We start from the raw sequence: 16,048 nt of genomic DNA, 5'->3' as shown, positions 1-16,048 counted from the left end.
ACATCATTTTAATGAAAATCAGGTTGAATGACTTGCTCAAAGGTACACATCTTCTTGCTAGAGAGCCACAAGAATGGACATATAGCAGAAAGCTCCTGAGTCCCCTGGCCGGCATTCCATGCCTCTCAGGCTATCTCCTCTTGCTGGAAGGCCCTTCCACACCCCTTCTGCGTCTCTCAGAACTCCCTTATATCTCAAGACCCACTTCAACGACATCTCTGGAAAGCACTGCCTGGCCTGAGTTCCCCCACCCTACCAGGCAGAGTTCAGACTGTTCCCCTCCACCCCCATAATCCACAGCAGTGTGTCCATTCAGAGTAAAACTTTTCACCACATTGTACTCTGGTTAGTTAAGTTTGCATCCCTTTTCTCCATACACTGCAAATTCTTTGAATAAAATGAAGTCTTATTCATCTTTATACTTCTAATATTCCAAAAAGTCTGCTGCATAAAAGATACACACAGTAAGTAAATATAGATGTACATCTGATTTATAATGAAAACACTATATTCCAAACTGCAATCAGTGAAGAACTAGTTATAGAACAATATAAAACTACGATTAACTACATAAATATTACTTTGGAACAAGCCACAGTATCTGCCCCAGCACCATTTCCCAGCTAGAAATCACTAGGAGTTGAAGAGAGACTGCCAGCACTGGTCTGAAATATGTCAGGCATCGTGCTAGGTGCTTTGGATGTAATCTTCACAACAACCTGAAAGTTAGTACTATTATATCCATTTTGCTGATAAAACCAAACTTCAGAGCTTAAGCTTCATTAAGATAACATAGGTGGTAAATAAGAGGGAGCTGGGATTCAAATCTAGATTTCTTATGCCTCTGTTCATTGCTTCACACGGATCCTAAGCTTCTCACAAACAGCTTGTCTGACCCTAGAAGGTAGCCTAGAGGGAAAAACACAAAACACTAAATCAGTCCCATGAACTAGCAATGCAGGGGAGCCTAACCACCTGCCTCTCATCCTCTCTGTACCAGTCTTTGTGTAGCAGAGGTCATGTTAGCTGGCTGAGATTAACTTCGAATAGTATTTGAAATATAATGTCCTAGTTATGTAATTCTGAACAGTTTAAGCTTAATTGCACTCAAATTACAGAATGATACTAAGCATCACAAAGGATTCCTGACAAAAAGAAAATATATATGAGCAAAGCTTCTACTGCCATTAACCCATATTCAAACCACACCTAACACCACAACTCATCACTGATTTTTACTAAAAAGTTAATTCAGACCACACTATATAGGTTGATTTTTAATAATGTGCCCAGGAATGAAAAACCCAGGTTCTCCCTGGCAACATATGAAACATGTTTAAACAAGTACATTCCAATGTGTCCAATATTAAACCCTCTTGAGTGCTATCCAAGGTAGGTGGAGGCTATAGCTGGTACTGTTCAACTGAATTCCATCCCCAACACCCAACATAGTTCCTGGCATAGAACAAGAATCTGGAAAATGTTTTGTTGATTTATAATCTGTGCTAAAGTGGGCAATTAGAAGGCTTCTTTAAATAGTTCTTAAATACTCTTAAATCTACTACTGCTATCTTTTTTTTTTTTAAGATTTTATTTATTTATTTGACAGAGACAGACAGCCAGCGAGAGAGAGAACACAAGCAGGGGGAGTGGGAGAGGAAGAAGCAGGCTCCCAGCGGAGGAGCCTGATGTGGGGCTCGATCCCAGAACGCTGGGATCACGCCCTGAGCCGAAGGCAGACGCTTAACGACTGCACCACCCAGGCGCCCCTACTACTGCTATAATCTTATGCACACTTACGAGTAGCAGACTTAACGATACTTTAAAAATAATTAGGTTTGAAATTTCGTGAGAAATTATAATATCAAGATTCACAGGGAAAAAAAAGCTTTGAGTACAATTTTTAGGTCTTAATTTTCCTCACTGCAGAATGTGCAGTTATAGACTGAGGATAGAATCTGACCTATCAATCTTATCTAGAGACCAAAAAATTCAGCAACGAATGAAAATTTATTTTCAGAGCAAAAAAGTGTAATTATGATTGACTTGTTTCTCTTCCATGTGAACCCAAACCTCTCTAATCCATTTAGAAAACTAAATATTAAACTTTTAGGGTAGGGTGGGAATAATATAAAGTACTCTCACTCCCAAGAAAGTTTATAAATGATTTCCCTTCATGACTTTACCCTACCTCAAACTAATGCCTCCAAAGGAAAATTTATATGATTTTTCTTTCTGATCTAGTACTAGATTACGGTTTAAATCTCAGGGTTAATCTTTTCTTGGGAAGGTTATTGGGAGATTAAATGAGCTAATCCATGTAGAGCATAAAGACCACAGCTGGCTCAGAGTTGACATTCAATAAATAGCAGCTATGACAATGACCAAAAGGAGAATGAGGAGAATGATGATGATGACAAAAGAAAACCTAACATTTTGTTTTTAAAGTAAGCTAAAAACCACTGTACTCAAAGAAATGCCTAGAGAGCAAGGTCAGCTCATAAAGCCAAGATTCATCATGCCAGGCTTTCGAAATTCTTTCTTGTTTTCTCAACTACCCTAAGGATTTCAGTCCTGTTTATGTGACAGGCAAACCCACTTGAGTTTCCCAGGGCTGAGAAGCAGCTGCGAGCCTACACCTTTGCAGGCTGAGTGCAGTATGTGTGAAGGACAACCTAATGTGTTGAGGAACAGGCCAGGAAAAGTATGCCAATGGGACCAAAGCTTGAGATTTTTGCCCTCTTTAATGAACTGGAAAGTATCTGTGCATTCATCTCGCACCTCCCACCCCCTGATAAACCAAAGCTGCTGTTCCCTTAACAACTCGACCTCCCAAGCCCCTCTTAATGCTCAACCATATCTCTGCCAGCTGACAAGTAGAACTGACAGGCTACAAATGAAACCCTGTTCCAGCCTGTCTACCTGCAGGATGTGAACAGAGTTAGTGAGGCAAGAAGGGAACAGAAGGCCCGCAATAAGGGAAAATCAGCCATTTCTTTAAAAGGTGGATGGAAAAACAGCAAACTCTATCTGATGTACTTAGAGATATGAAAGCAGAAAAGCCTCCCTCTCTGGTTGTAGTTGAGCGAATTGTCTGGCTGCCTCCTTAATCTCAGTTTTGCTTTATTTTAATTAGAGGAATGTGATAGGAAGGAGAGTCCAAGACAAATCAGAGATGGGGCATAGTCTGGAAAAGCCACTTCTAACAGCTGGGTTGGGGACTGAAAAGTGAGGTAGGCAAATGCCAGCTGTGCTCCCCTCTTTCATTCCATTCACCTGTTCATATATCACACATTTATCGACCACTTACTGGTGCCAGATACCACAGGCGCTATTAGGATGCAGAGATAAAGGGTTGGGTCCCTACCTTCCAGGAGACGGGTGGGGTTTGATCAAAATAAACAGGAAAGGAGGGCGTTCCCGGTCAAAGAAACCCATTACCTTGTAGGGGAAACAACATGTGCAGAGGCAGGCAGCAAGGGCAGAACATGTTCTAGAATACTGAGGAGACCAGAGTCTTCTACCACTTGCTCTTCCTTGGGCCAGTAAATGACAACACGTATCATGTTCTCGCTGTGTGACTTTCCTGCCCTGAAATTACCACTTCCTTCTAACAACAGGTCTCCTTAGCTGAGCTAAGAATGACAATCTTATTGGAGGTACACAGATGCAGACACAAACATTTCAATTGAGAGCAGAGTTTTTTGTGTTAAATTGTGCATCTCTCTCAGTGTATCTGGGTATTTGTTACTAAGCTGTTTTAGTTAATTTTGCTAATCTATTATAAATAAAAGGTGTTTGGCATGTTGTGCTTTGGTTCAGGTTTTAGTGGTTCTACCTATCCATGTTGAAAGGTTCTCCTTCCTTGAGGTCAGAGCAGGTTACGAAATCTAAGGGAAGAATACAGGAGACTCGAGAGCTGTTGTTGGGCAGAACACATAGGTGGCCCATGACCATGTATCCCACTCCCTTTCAAAAACTGCAATCCCTACCCACCCCAGCAACACTTGCTAACCCCTTTCTATACTTTGTTTTCTCCCTAGTACCCATCACTATTTAACCTACCCTGCTTTTTTTGTTGTTGTTGTTTTTACTTATTTACCTATTTATTGTCTCTCCTCCCCCCTCTAGAACATAAGGGATTTCTCTTATTTTGTCACTATTGTATTCCCAGCATCCATAAAAATGCCTGGCATATAGAAAGCATTCAATGAGTACTTGCTAACTGCATGCTGAATACACAAACTGCATGGGATAGTCCCAATTCTAAATACTTTGTTGCACTATACCCATAAATATCTCCCTAACTACATCATGTGTCATGATTTAGGGTTTGGCAAATACAATCAAGCAAGGCATGGAATACATACACGTATTCCATTAAGTAGCTTAAATCTGCTAATCATAGTTAAAAGGACTTAATGACATTTCTAAAGATGGTTAAGCACTGTACTTACATAGCAACAAGAAGCACTAACCCACTAACCCACATGGTTTCTACATACATTAACCTACACTAATGACATTAAGTCATCAGTCAATTGGATGGAGTGCAGAGGCCTGCATGAAAACAGTCTAATAGCTATCCCTTTGCCAGGCATTGTGATTTGGCCGTATACTTTTATACTTTCTGTCCTACCCCTCCAAGCGTCTTCTTTAAAAGAAGTCTTTCTCGATATCAGCATATGCGCACACTTTTCCAGTTCTGCCAGTCCTACCCTTGGAATTTAAAATACATGCACAGGCACATATAAGCACACACACTCTAACAAAATACTTTCCCAGTAGGCATTTTATACAACAACGCATGCATACCCCTAGAAGGGGGAAAGAGAGAAGAACAAAAAAGAATGTTAATAATCTATCTAAGAAACCTCTTTAAAGATTAAGTTTTTTTAATCAGTCAGTAAAAATATATCTCAGAGGACAACAAGATTTCTGCTGGAAACTAGCCCTCGTGGAGGCTGACCACATTTGCAGATGCAAAATTCCATTACATCCCCCAACAACCTTAGCAACATTAGTCTCTCTGGTCAAAGGACCAGAGGAGGAGGGAGGGGGACTGTCCTCCTTCTAAATGGGGAGGGAAAGCAGCCGAGCAAAAAGAGTTTGAGAAAGAACAATGGCCTCCCAGTGAGAAAGCGCGTTAAGTAGGTCGGTATTGGAACCCCGTTTTGCGGCACACAAATCCAACATTGTCCCTTTACATTTTCTTTTCCTTTTCTTTCCCACTTCTTTTCTTTCATCTGCCCTATTCACTATTCCTGTCATCTCGCGTGAGAGTTTTTTTAAACCATGATATATTTGTTCAATTATCTGTAGACCTCTTCATCAAATTAGCAGATCTCTATTTATAGCTGATAATTCTGTACCGGGGATCTAATAAAAATTCCTGAGGGTAATAAAACTAAGTCAAATTTTGCATTGCTGTTTTTGACCCAAGGATTGTTGCCATTATCCAATAAATTGGCTTCAGTGAGTGTTGTAAATACATATTTTCTTTTAAAGATAGTACTTTTCACTAAGAAAAACTAGGCTGAGTAGTATCAGGAGAGATAACATTATCACCATTTGCTTCACTCTCTCCTCCAAGTTCACATTATCTTTAAAAATGAACTTTAAGAGACATAAAGATAAAATAAATCTAAACAGATTTTGCACAATGATTCTATCAGGTGCACAATGATTCTATCAGGGAGGGGATTCACCTGGTAAGTATAATCACGTAAAATGTGCTAATACATTTTTAGCAATTAATATGTAAAATTGCCAAAGAAGTTCTATAATACTCAATACTCAAGTGTGACTTTTTTTGTCACTATCAATACATCTCCATTAATTTCGCAAAACATTTCATTTACCATACTCAATTTACCAATTGTTCTAATGGCTTCTGATGATATTTAAAAGGATAATGAAGGGGCCTGGGTGGCACAGCGGTTAAGCGTCTGCCTTCGGCTCAGGGCATGATCCCGGCATTATGGGATCGAGCCCCACATCAGGCTCCTCCGCTATGAGCCTGCCTCTTCCTCTCCCACTCCCCCTGCTTGTGTTCCCTCTCTCGGTGCCTGTCTCTATCTCTGTCAAATAAATAAATAAAATCTTTAAAAAAAAATAAATAAAAAAATAAAAGGATAATGAAGAGGGGCGCCTGGGTGGCACAGCGGTTAAGCGTCTGCCTTCGGCTCAGGGCGTGATCCCGTCGTTCTGGGATCGAGCCCCACATCAGGCTCCTCTGCTATGAGCCTGCTTCTTCCTCTCCCACTCCCCCTGCTTGTGTTCCCTCTCTCACTGGCTGTCTCTATCTCTGTCAAATAAATAAATAAAATCTTTAAAAAAAAAAAAAAAGGATAATGAAGAAAATACTAAAGCAAATGGCATCATTAAGCCAGGGTCTAACAAAGATCCCAAACCAGGGGCTCAACTGGTGAAGCGTCTGCCTTTGGCTCAGGTAATGATCCCAGGAGCCTGGGATGGAGCCCCGCATCAGGTCCCCAGCTCAGCGGGGAGCCTGCTTCTCCCTCTGCCTCTGCCACTCCCCCTGCTTGAGCTCTCTGGCTCTCTCTATCTCTCTGTTAAATAAATAAATAAATAAATAAATAAATAAATAAATAAATAAATAAACAAACAAACTATTAAAAAAAAAAAAAGATCCCAAGCCAGAGTCTGAGTCATAGATTAAAATCTATGTGAAAGCCCAAGCTGCAGTTCATCATATTCTTTCAACAATTAAGGCTGAAACACCTAAATGCCAATACATCTCTATGTCTATCATAAGACTAATCTGAGAGGCAAGACTATTACTTTTACCTACAGTGAGGTAATGTCTGAAAACAATGAAATCCTGACAAAGTAAGTGAAACCTCAGAAAGCAAAACTGCAGATAAGGGAGGACTTACTACTGTATACAATTTTTTTTTCACTGAGGCTTTCAGTGACAGAGCTTGGATGTGTGGCCATCATCCGAGTGATGGAGGCACTAACCTATCCACATCCTCACATCTGACACCCATGATGCCCAAATGCCCACTTTTGTCAGATGGGCAGCTAGGCTTAAAAGGACTGACTTCGACCACACAGATTGAGCAAGCTAATGGACACCCACAGGATTCCAGCCCATGACCTTTCCCGCATAAGAACTCCCTCCCCTAATCACACACCAACAATGTTAAAACATGCATTCAAAATACCACGAACTTTATGATTCAGTAGTTTAACAAGCACTCATAAATAACTGTTTTTGAAATTCAATGAGAACTTTATGTCTAGATATGAACTGCATAATAAAAGCAAGAGTTCTTCTAGTCTCTGGATATTATGTCCACAGTAATTCAAATAAGCCAACTTTAGATTAAGTCAGCCTGGTCATCTATACTGAATAGCACTGTTGTCAGGGCTACTGGGATTTAAATCCCAGGCTTGGAAGTTATAGGGACTTAAATTATTTAACTTCTCTGTGCCCCACTTCCATCATCTATAAAGGAGTACTAATATGCCTACCTCATAGGGCTCCTGAGAATTAAATACACTAATATATAAAAAGTACTTAGAGTACCTGGCACATAGTATATTGAAAAAATGGTAGCAGTTTTTTAGTATTATTGTTATACTAATGACCTCTGGTCATATCAATACTAATAATGATTTTATAAATACGAAAATGAATAAAGAACATTAGAAAGATGAATCATTATATATGAAGATCAAAAGTATAATCAGTAATACATCTGCACAACAGATTAAGAGTCTTAACATTACTTCCTATTAATATATGATACATCAACCATTTTTTAAAATTCCCTCACTACTCTAGCCATCTGTAATCAAGAAAAGCATTAAGAAAAATCAAAGGCAGTAAACAACTAGATAAAGAACAGAAAACAACATTAACTGGTTTCTTGTAAATTAGAACTCCCCTGAACTTTGTCTCACCAAAGGCTATGCTGGCAACCTTCCAGGCATACAGAGCTTGTACAAACGATGCATACTAATTTATGTAAATTGGGTTTTTTTTTTTCTCTTGAGATAACAGAAGACAGTTTCAATCTTATGAGTAGTGACTTTTTTTTTACTTTCTTTGTCTTCTAAGATTCACTTTTCATATTTCTTTTGTCTTATGGTTTTTGTTTGTATGTTTTCCCCTTTTGAGCTCATGGTCTCTTTTTCCTCCAAATTTTTATTTAAATTCGTATTAGTTAACATACAGTATAATATTAGTTTCAGGTGTAGAATTCCATATCCCCACCCACCTGCCCTCCAGTAACCCTCAGTTTGTTCTCCATAGTTAAGAGTCTGTTTCTTGGTTTGCCTATCTTTTTTCTTTCCCCCATGTTCATTCAGTTTGTTTCTTAAATTCCACATATAAGCGAAATCATAAACTATTTGTCTTTCTCTGACTGACTTATTTCTTAGCATAATACTCTCTGCCTCCACTGACATCATTGCAACATGCAAAGAATGAAACTGGACCAATTTCTTGCACCATACACAAAAATAAATTCCAAATGGATGAAAGACCTAAATGTGAGACAGCAAACCATCAAAATCATAGAGGAGAACACAGACAGTAACCTCTTAGACATCAGCCATGGCAACTTCTTACTAGAAATGTCTCCTGAGGCAAGGGAGACAAAAGCAAAAATAGACTAGTGGGACTTCATTAAGATAAAAAGCTTCTGCACAGCAAAAGAAAATAATCAACAAAACCAAAAGGCAACCTATGGAATGGGAGAAGGTATTTGCAAATGACATATCTGATAAAGGTTTAGTATCCAAAATCTAAAAGAACTTATAAAATGGAACACCCAAAAAACAAATAATCCAGTTAAGAAATGGGCAGAAGACATGAATAGACATTTTTCCAAAGAAAACATACACATGGCTAATAGACACATGAAAAGATGGTCAACATCATTCATCATCAAGGAAATACAAATCAAAACTACAATGACATATACCTCACACCTGTCTGAATAGCTAAAAACAACACAGGAACAAAAGGCATTGGCGAGGATGCAGAGAAAGGGTAACCCTCTTATACTCTTGGTGGGAATGCAAACTGGTGCAACCACTCTGGATAACAGAATGGGAGTTCTTCAAAAAGTTAAAAATAGAGCTATCCTACAATCCAGCAATTGCACTACTATGTGCTTACCCAAAGGATACAAAAAAACTGATTTGAAGGGATACATGCACTCTGATGTTTACAGCAGCACTATCAACAATAGCCAAATTATGGAAAGAGCCCAAGTGTCCATCGACCGATGAATGGATAAAGATGATGTGGTATGTATATGTGTATGTGTGTGTGTGTGTGTGTATTCGCTATATATATATATATATATATATATATATATATATATATATATATGCAGAAAGAAAGAGAGAGTGGAATATTACTCAGCCATAAAAAAGAATGAAATCATGTTCTTTTTCTTAAACACAGTCCTTTTTTGAATATTCTTCTTTTTAGATATTCTAATTCAACTTTTCTTAATTTTTTGCATTCAACTTTATGCACTATAAGGCCTGGGATAGTGCCTTAAACATAACAGATACTTCAGCTGTTTGTTCAATAATTGTAGTAGAGTATCTGTGGACAGCCCAGCCATTTCAACATTGTTAGATCTGGTGCGTGTTAGCTTTCATTACTACTAAAACATTTTCACCATTGTGGGACTACATAAATTATCACTTACACTTGGGTAATTTCTATTTGACCACATTTCAAATTGAAATATGCCTTCCAACCTATATTGCTCACAGGTAATTACTATCATTATGCTCAACAAAGTTAGGAAGGGGGGCGCCTGGGTGGCTCAGTCAGTCCAGCATCCAACTCTTGATTTCGGCTCAGGTCGTGATCTCAGGGTGGTGAGATTGAGCCCCACAATGGGCTCCGCATGGAGTCTGCTTAAGACTCTTTCCCCTCTGCCCCTTCCCCCTCAAATAAATAAATCGAAAGAAGGAAGGAAGGAAGGAAGGAAGGAAAGAAAGAAAGAAAGAAAGAAAGAAAGAAAGAAAGAAAGAAAGAAAGAAAGAAAGAAAGAAAGAAAAGAAAGAAAAAGGAAGAAAGAGAGGAAGGAAGAAAGAAAGAGAGGAAGGAAGGTTAGGAAGGAAGTTTACTTATGGAAAACAAGCAGGCAATTTTTTAAAAAGAGAGACTTTTAAGGAACCTAAAGACAATGGTATTACATTAAATACTAAATGCACAAACCAAAATTTTTGGACCCAGAAACACTCTCGTTATACATAAACATACCCATAAATTATATACATAATACACACACACACATACACACACACAAATACATACATACACATACGTGTAGATGGATATGAAACAGATATAAAATATCTAATAGATATAAAATATCCCTAGGAAATTTTTCCTTTGAAAGGACCCTAATCATGGCAGGTGTCCTGTAACAAAAAGCAATTACTAAAAGAGCAAAGATCAGAGAAGATAAGAACTATTTTAGTTTATTTAAATGATAAGAGCTCTGAGTCCTTTAGATTCAAGAATCCTGGGAATACTTCATTGTGTTCATTAAAAGAACACTAATTTCTTCATACAAAGAGTATCTCATTTGATGATTGCCAAGAGGTCAGCTTTTGTAAAGAAAAGCTAAAATGAAAAGATTTTAAAAGAATGACAGTTGCGTTGGGTGATTTCTCCAAAATCTTAAATAGCATATCATTAATAATAATCACTGTTATAAAACAAGTACAAAAAATAAACACATACACACTGTATTACAAATCTTTTCCAGATTATAATAAAAAGCCTAGAAGCTACGTGGCACGGTGGGAAGAACACAGTCTCGGCCACTAGAAGATGTCAATTCTGATTCCACCTTTGCCCCTTCATTCCTAAAGCTATCAAGAGAATTAAATACAATGACATAGGTAATACAGTCACTGCAATACCTAACACATAGCAAGGGCTCCATAAATAATAATACCACTACCATTAAAATAAGGCACATTGAATTCATATTTAGTTTTGTACTCTCTCAAAATCCTACTAGAATGTAATGGGATTCAAAATAAAGAAAGAACCCCACAAATATAATGAAAAGAGAAGAAAAGACAATAACAACAAAATTTGGGGAGCTGGAAAGCAAAGGAATGGGTCATAACTAAACTAGCAGAGTCAAGGCTGAATCCTAGATCTCTTCCAGGACTCTTAGCTGTACTGTTTTAAACTAAAATGTATCAAAGAAATCTAATTATTATAGTTTTATTATATTAAAACATTCTTATCTAGGGGCGCCTGTCTGGCTCAGTCGGCAGAACATGCGACTCCTGATCTCAGGGTCGTGAGTTCAAGCCCCGTGCTGGGGGTGCAGCTTACTTTAAAAAAAAAAAATCAAAAACAAAGCTATCTTTAAAATGCCAGCTAAGCAAAAAGATTTTGAGGTTACATATAAAACTGCAATCCATTGTTTCAGACAGTATCTGACAATAACACTGGAGATAAGAATTCTAATATATTTCCATTTTTTAACTGCAGAAATAAAGAAAAAACAAATTCTTAGAATTGGGCAAATTCACCAATAAACAAAACAAATTAAAATGAGGGGTTATAATAGCTTCAGAGATGGCATAAGCATTACATCAACTAGCTACCAAGTTGAAGGTTCTCAAAGAGCGAGAAAGGCTCACCAAGTAAGGACTTTTTATAATTAAATTTCCCAGTTCCCAGTACCAACAACACATACACACTGATGGGTCAAAACCTAGATAGAACAGAGGGAGGAAAAGTGTGTGCTTTGGGAGGTGGTTCTCCTACATCACATACTGCCTTGCCCCTGTCTACACTAGCACTAGTCTATAAAAGCCTGGTCTACAAAATATAGGCTCACTTCCCATCTGTCAAGTTCAAGAACACTCTCTGCAATGCACACTGATGAAAGCGTAAATTGGTGCAACCCATTTGGAGAACAATTTAATAATATCTAATAAAGTATAAAGTGTGCATATCTTACCACCTCACAATTCCACTCCTACAAATATATCCTAAAAACTCTTATACATGTACAGGGGTGCCTAGGTGGCTCCGTCGGTTAAGCATCTCACTTCAGCTCAGATCATGATCTCAGAGTCCTGGGATGGACCCCAGTGTCAGGCTCCCTGCTCAGCGGGGAGTCTGCTTGTCCCTCTCCCTCTCTGTCTGCCCCTCCTCCCACTTATGCTCACTCTCTCTCTCTCTCAAATAAATAAATAAAATTAAAAAAAAAAAAACCTTCTTGTATGTTTATGAAAAGAAACATGTACAAAAATGTTCATAGCAACATTGTTTATAGTACCGAAACATAGAAAACACTGAAATATCCATTAACAGGAAAAGAGAGAAATGAATCATGATATAGCCACACAATGAACAGCAGTGAAAAGGACTGAACTAACGCTACATGCATCAACATGAATGAATCTCATAAATAACTCAGCTAAATAGAGCTGCAAAAAAATATACACAGCAGAATACCATACATATAAAGTTTAAGACCATATAAAATGATACTATAAATTTCTTAGAGATACATACATATATAGTTTTGGTTTTTTTTTTTTTTAAAGGAATGATACACAGCCAATTTAAATAGTGAAGTTACTATTGAGGCTGAAAAGAAAGAAATGAAATCAAGGAACAGAATACAGGGGCTAATATATTTAATTTCTTACACTAGGAAGTATGACTATGGGAGTCTAATGCATTAAATTTTATATCCTTTTGCATATCTTTTTATGTCTTAAATATTTTACAATAAAAATTTAAATCTCATATAAAAATTCTGAGACTCTCTAGCTTTGTAGCACTAAATGTTGTAAGTATGAAAGCAAATAAAACCAACAGTGATTTCATCATCATGCACCTTATCTAAACATGTGTGAAGAGTCAGTGAATAATAATTCTGTGCCACAATGGCAATGCAATAATCCATTCTCTCTTAAATCCAACCCCATGTAGTTCTTCATTCCGCTGTCATTGCTCAGGTTATGTCTCATCATCCCTCACTTTGAACTGGTCACCTCACTTCCTTTCTTGCCCACCTCCTATCTGGACTCCATATTGTCCCCGCTGTCTGCTTTAAAAAATCACTTCAACATACAGGTGACCAACAGACACATGAAACGATGCTCAACATCACTCATTATCAGGAAATGCAATTCAAAACCACACCTGTCAGAATGGCTAAAATCAAAATCACAAGAAACAAGTGCTGGTGAGGATGTGGAAAAAAAGGAATCTTATGAACCAATGCAAACTGATGCAGCCACTGTGGAAAACAGTATGGAGGTTCCTCAAAACACTAAAAATATAAAATACCATATGATCCAGTAATTCCACTACTGAGTATTTACCCAAAGAATATGAAAATATTAACTCAAAGGGATATATGCACCCCTATGTTTATTGCAGCATTATTTACAATAGCCAAATTATGGAAGCAACCCAATTGTCCATCAATAGATGAATGGATAAAGAAGATGTGGTGTATACATACTGGAATATTATTCAACCATAAAAAGAATGAAATCTTGCCATTTGCAACAACATGGGTGGATCTAAAGGGTATAATGCTAAGTAAAATAATTCAGAGAAAGATAAGCACCGTATGATTTCACTCATATGTGGAACTTAAAAAACCAAACAAAAAAGAGACAAGCCAGGGGTGCCGGGGTGGCTCAGTTAGTTGAGTGGCCAACTCTTGATTTCAGCTCAGGTCATGATCTCAGGGTCCTGGATCTAGCCCCACATTAGGCTCCACACTCTGCGGAGAGTCTGCTTGAGTATTCTCTCTCTCCCTCTCACTCTGCCCGCCCCACTGGTCACTCATTTATGCTCTCTCTCTCCCTCAAATAAATAAATAAATCTTAAAAGAGAGAGACAGGGAGAGAGACAAGCCAAGAAGCAGACTCTTAACAAACTCATAGTTAACAGAGAGGAGATAGGTAAGGGGATAGGTGAAATAGGTAAAGGGGATTAAAAACACACTTGTCGTGATGAGTACCAAGAAACGTACAGAATTGCTGAATCACTACATGGTGCACCTGAAGCTAATACAACACTCTGTGTTAACCATACTGGAACTAAAATTTTTTAAAAAATGAGAGAAAAAGTCCTTCAAAATAAGACACAAATAGATCTACCTAGTAGATCAAAATTAGTGTCAGTGTTCTAGTTCTTGGCATTGGTTCATAGGTATTACTTACATTATTAGTACATTAAAAAAAACTAATAATAAAATGACCGATGATGCAGTTTGTCACAAAGCAAAGATTATGATCAATCTAATTCTACATACGTAAGGTCCGTTTAAAAAATAATAATAATAATGGTGTCAACCTAGCTCTACAGGCTAATCTACCTTCCCTCATGGATCTTACAAGCTAGTGAATAAAGAAAGAAATTTACAAAAGTAATCCATAAAGTTTACAGTATGTTAGGCAGTGGAACGTATTTTGTTTACTACCAGTTAGTTACATAAGCTCCAAGAGGGCAAGAAATTTTTCATTATTGTATCCCCAGCACCCAGAATACCACCTGAAACACAGTAGGTGATCAATAAATATTTGTTGAAGGAGTGATCAATAGATGGCAAAATAAATGTTCAGCAAACATTCACTGCTACTGCCCTATCACTGTATCTGTCATATGGCCTTCCCTACTACACATTCAATGATAATGGGAAATGAATTTTGGAAAGGAAAAGCATCTTGCCTTCAACAATGCTGGAATCTGAATGAAAACTTAAGTCTACAGGCTAGACCTCCACCAAGTGATTTCTTATGAAATGAACTATTCAGTTTCTTATGCCACATTCAATGAGACTATGTAATATCACTAATCACATATCTCAGCATATCTTACAAAAAATTTTTTTAATTTTAGAAATGTTTTTGTTATGATGTAAAAGAAAAAATTTAGACCATTTGAGAGTAAGCAATCTGGCTGAAGTCAGACCTATTAAAGACAGAGTTAGTATTCTAGGACTCACAGTATCACTTCAGACTTAGCATTACCTTCTACCATAGTAATGATACTCAGTATACACTCCTGAATTTCTTCCCATCTATTGTTCAACTTTGCCACCCAGGTAGTTCAACAGCTATATATCCATCACTTTGACCACATTATAAATATCAAGGCAAGACTTCCGGCAGCACACAAAAAGAGACAGGGCAACAGAAGTTAGAAGTTACCATGCACAAGTAAAACAAAGGAAGGCTTGCTTTTGCTTGTCCCAAAACATATCAGAAGACACTGCAAAATGATGGCAGAAGAGAAGCAGGCTGAAAAGACCAACGGCAGTCGAAAAATACAGAGAATCAGATTTTTAATAGGATGACTGCTATATTTTTCTGTGGGCTATATTATTTTTCAGAATTTAAAAAACTATCAGTTGATTATTGTAGTCGGTATTTTGGTGTACTAGGAATGCTACTAAATGGGGTAAGGAACTGAAAGAAATGTAGGGCAGTGACTCAATAACTCAGTTGGACATCAGATCAAAGGCATTCCAATTTACTAGAACTGTGTTGCAAATACTAGACAAAGGCTTTCAAACAAATACGCTGTCTGCGCAATCATGAGTAAGGCACTAATTTCATACAAAACATGTCCTATTCTCCTTAAGATTATACTGGTCTCAACTTTACCACCAACCTTTCTTAAGCGGCAGTTTTGTCTTTGCTCCATAACCTTTTCTTTGTGTTTGATACTGCTCTTGAAGAGTTCCAAACTTCCTGACAATTCTGGTGTGCTGAGTTCACTTTGATACGTTTGCAGCATCTGGCAACCTTAAACTTTTCCTTCAAAGTCTTTCTTCCTGGAGCTTCCCTGACTTGTGCATTTCTGGTTTTCTCATACTACAATTCTACCTCTCTTTAAATTATCCTTTTTCTTCCATCTGCTAACTATCCCTTGATGAACAGACTGCATTGCATAGTCTTAACCAACAGCTCCACATAATTGACTCTCAAATCTCTACTTCCAGGCCCTGTCCCCACGATCCATTCAGGTTATAGCCAATAACAGATA

The 16,048-nt window shown here is 37.8% G+C and overlaps 1 protein-coding gene across 4 annotated transcripts in view; it reads right to left on the bottom strand.

Moving 5' to 3' along the window:
* PPM1L (protein phosphatase, Mg2+/Mn2+ dependent 1L) overlaps positions 1–16,048 on the bottom strand; it is a 289,156-nt gene that overhangs the window by 216,736 nt on the left and 56,372 nt on the right. The gene's annotated exons all lie outside the window — the stretch shown is intronic.

Source organism: Ursus americanus, chromosome 20, assembly GCF_024610735.1.
Source record: "Ursus americanus isolate L20-20 chromosome 20, mUrsAme1.1.p, whole genome shotgun sequence".
NCBI classification, from domain to species: domain Eukaryota; kingdom Metazoa; phylum Chordata; class Mammalia; order Carnivora; family Ursidae; genus Ursus; species Ursus americanus.
This window is presented reverse-complemented; position numbering and strand designations above follow the sequence as displayed.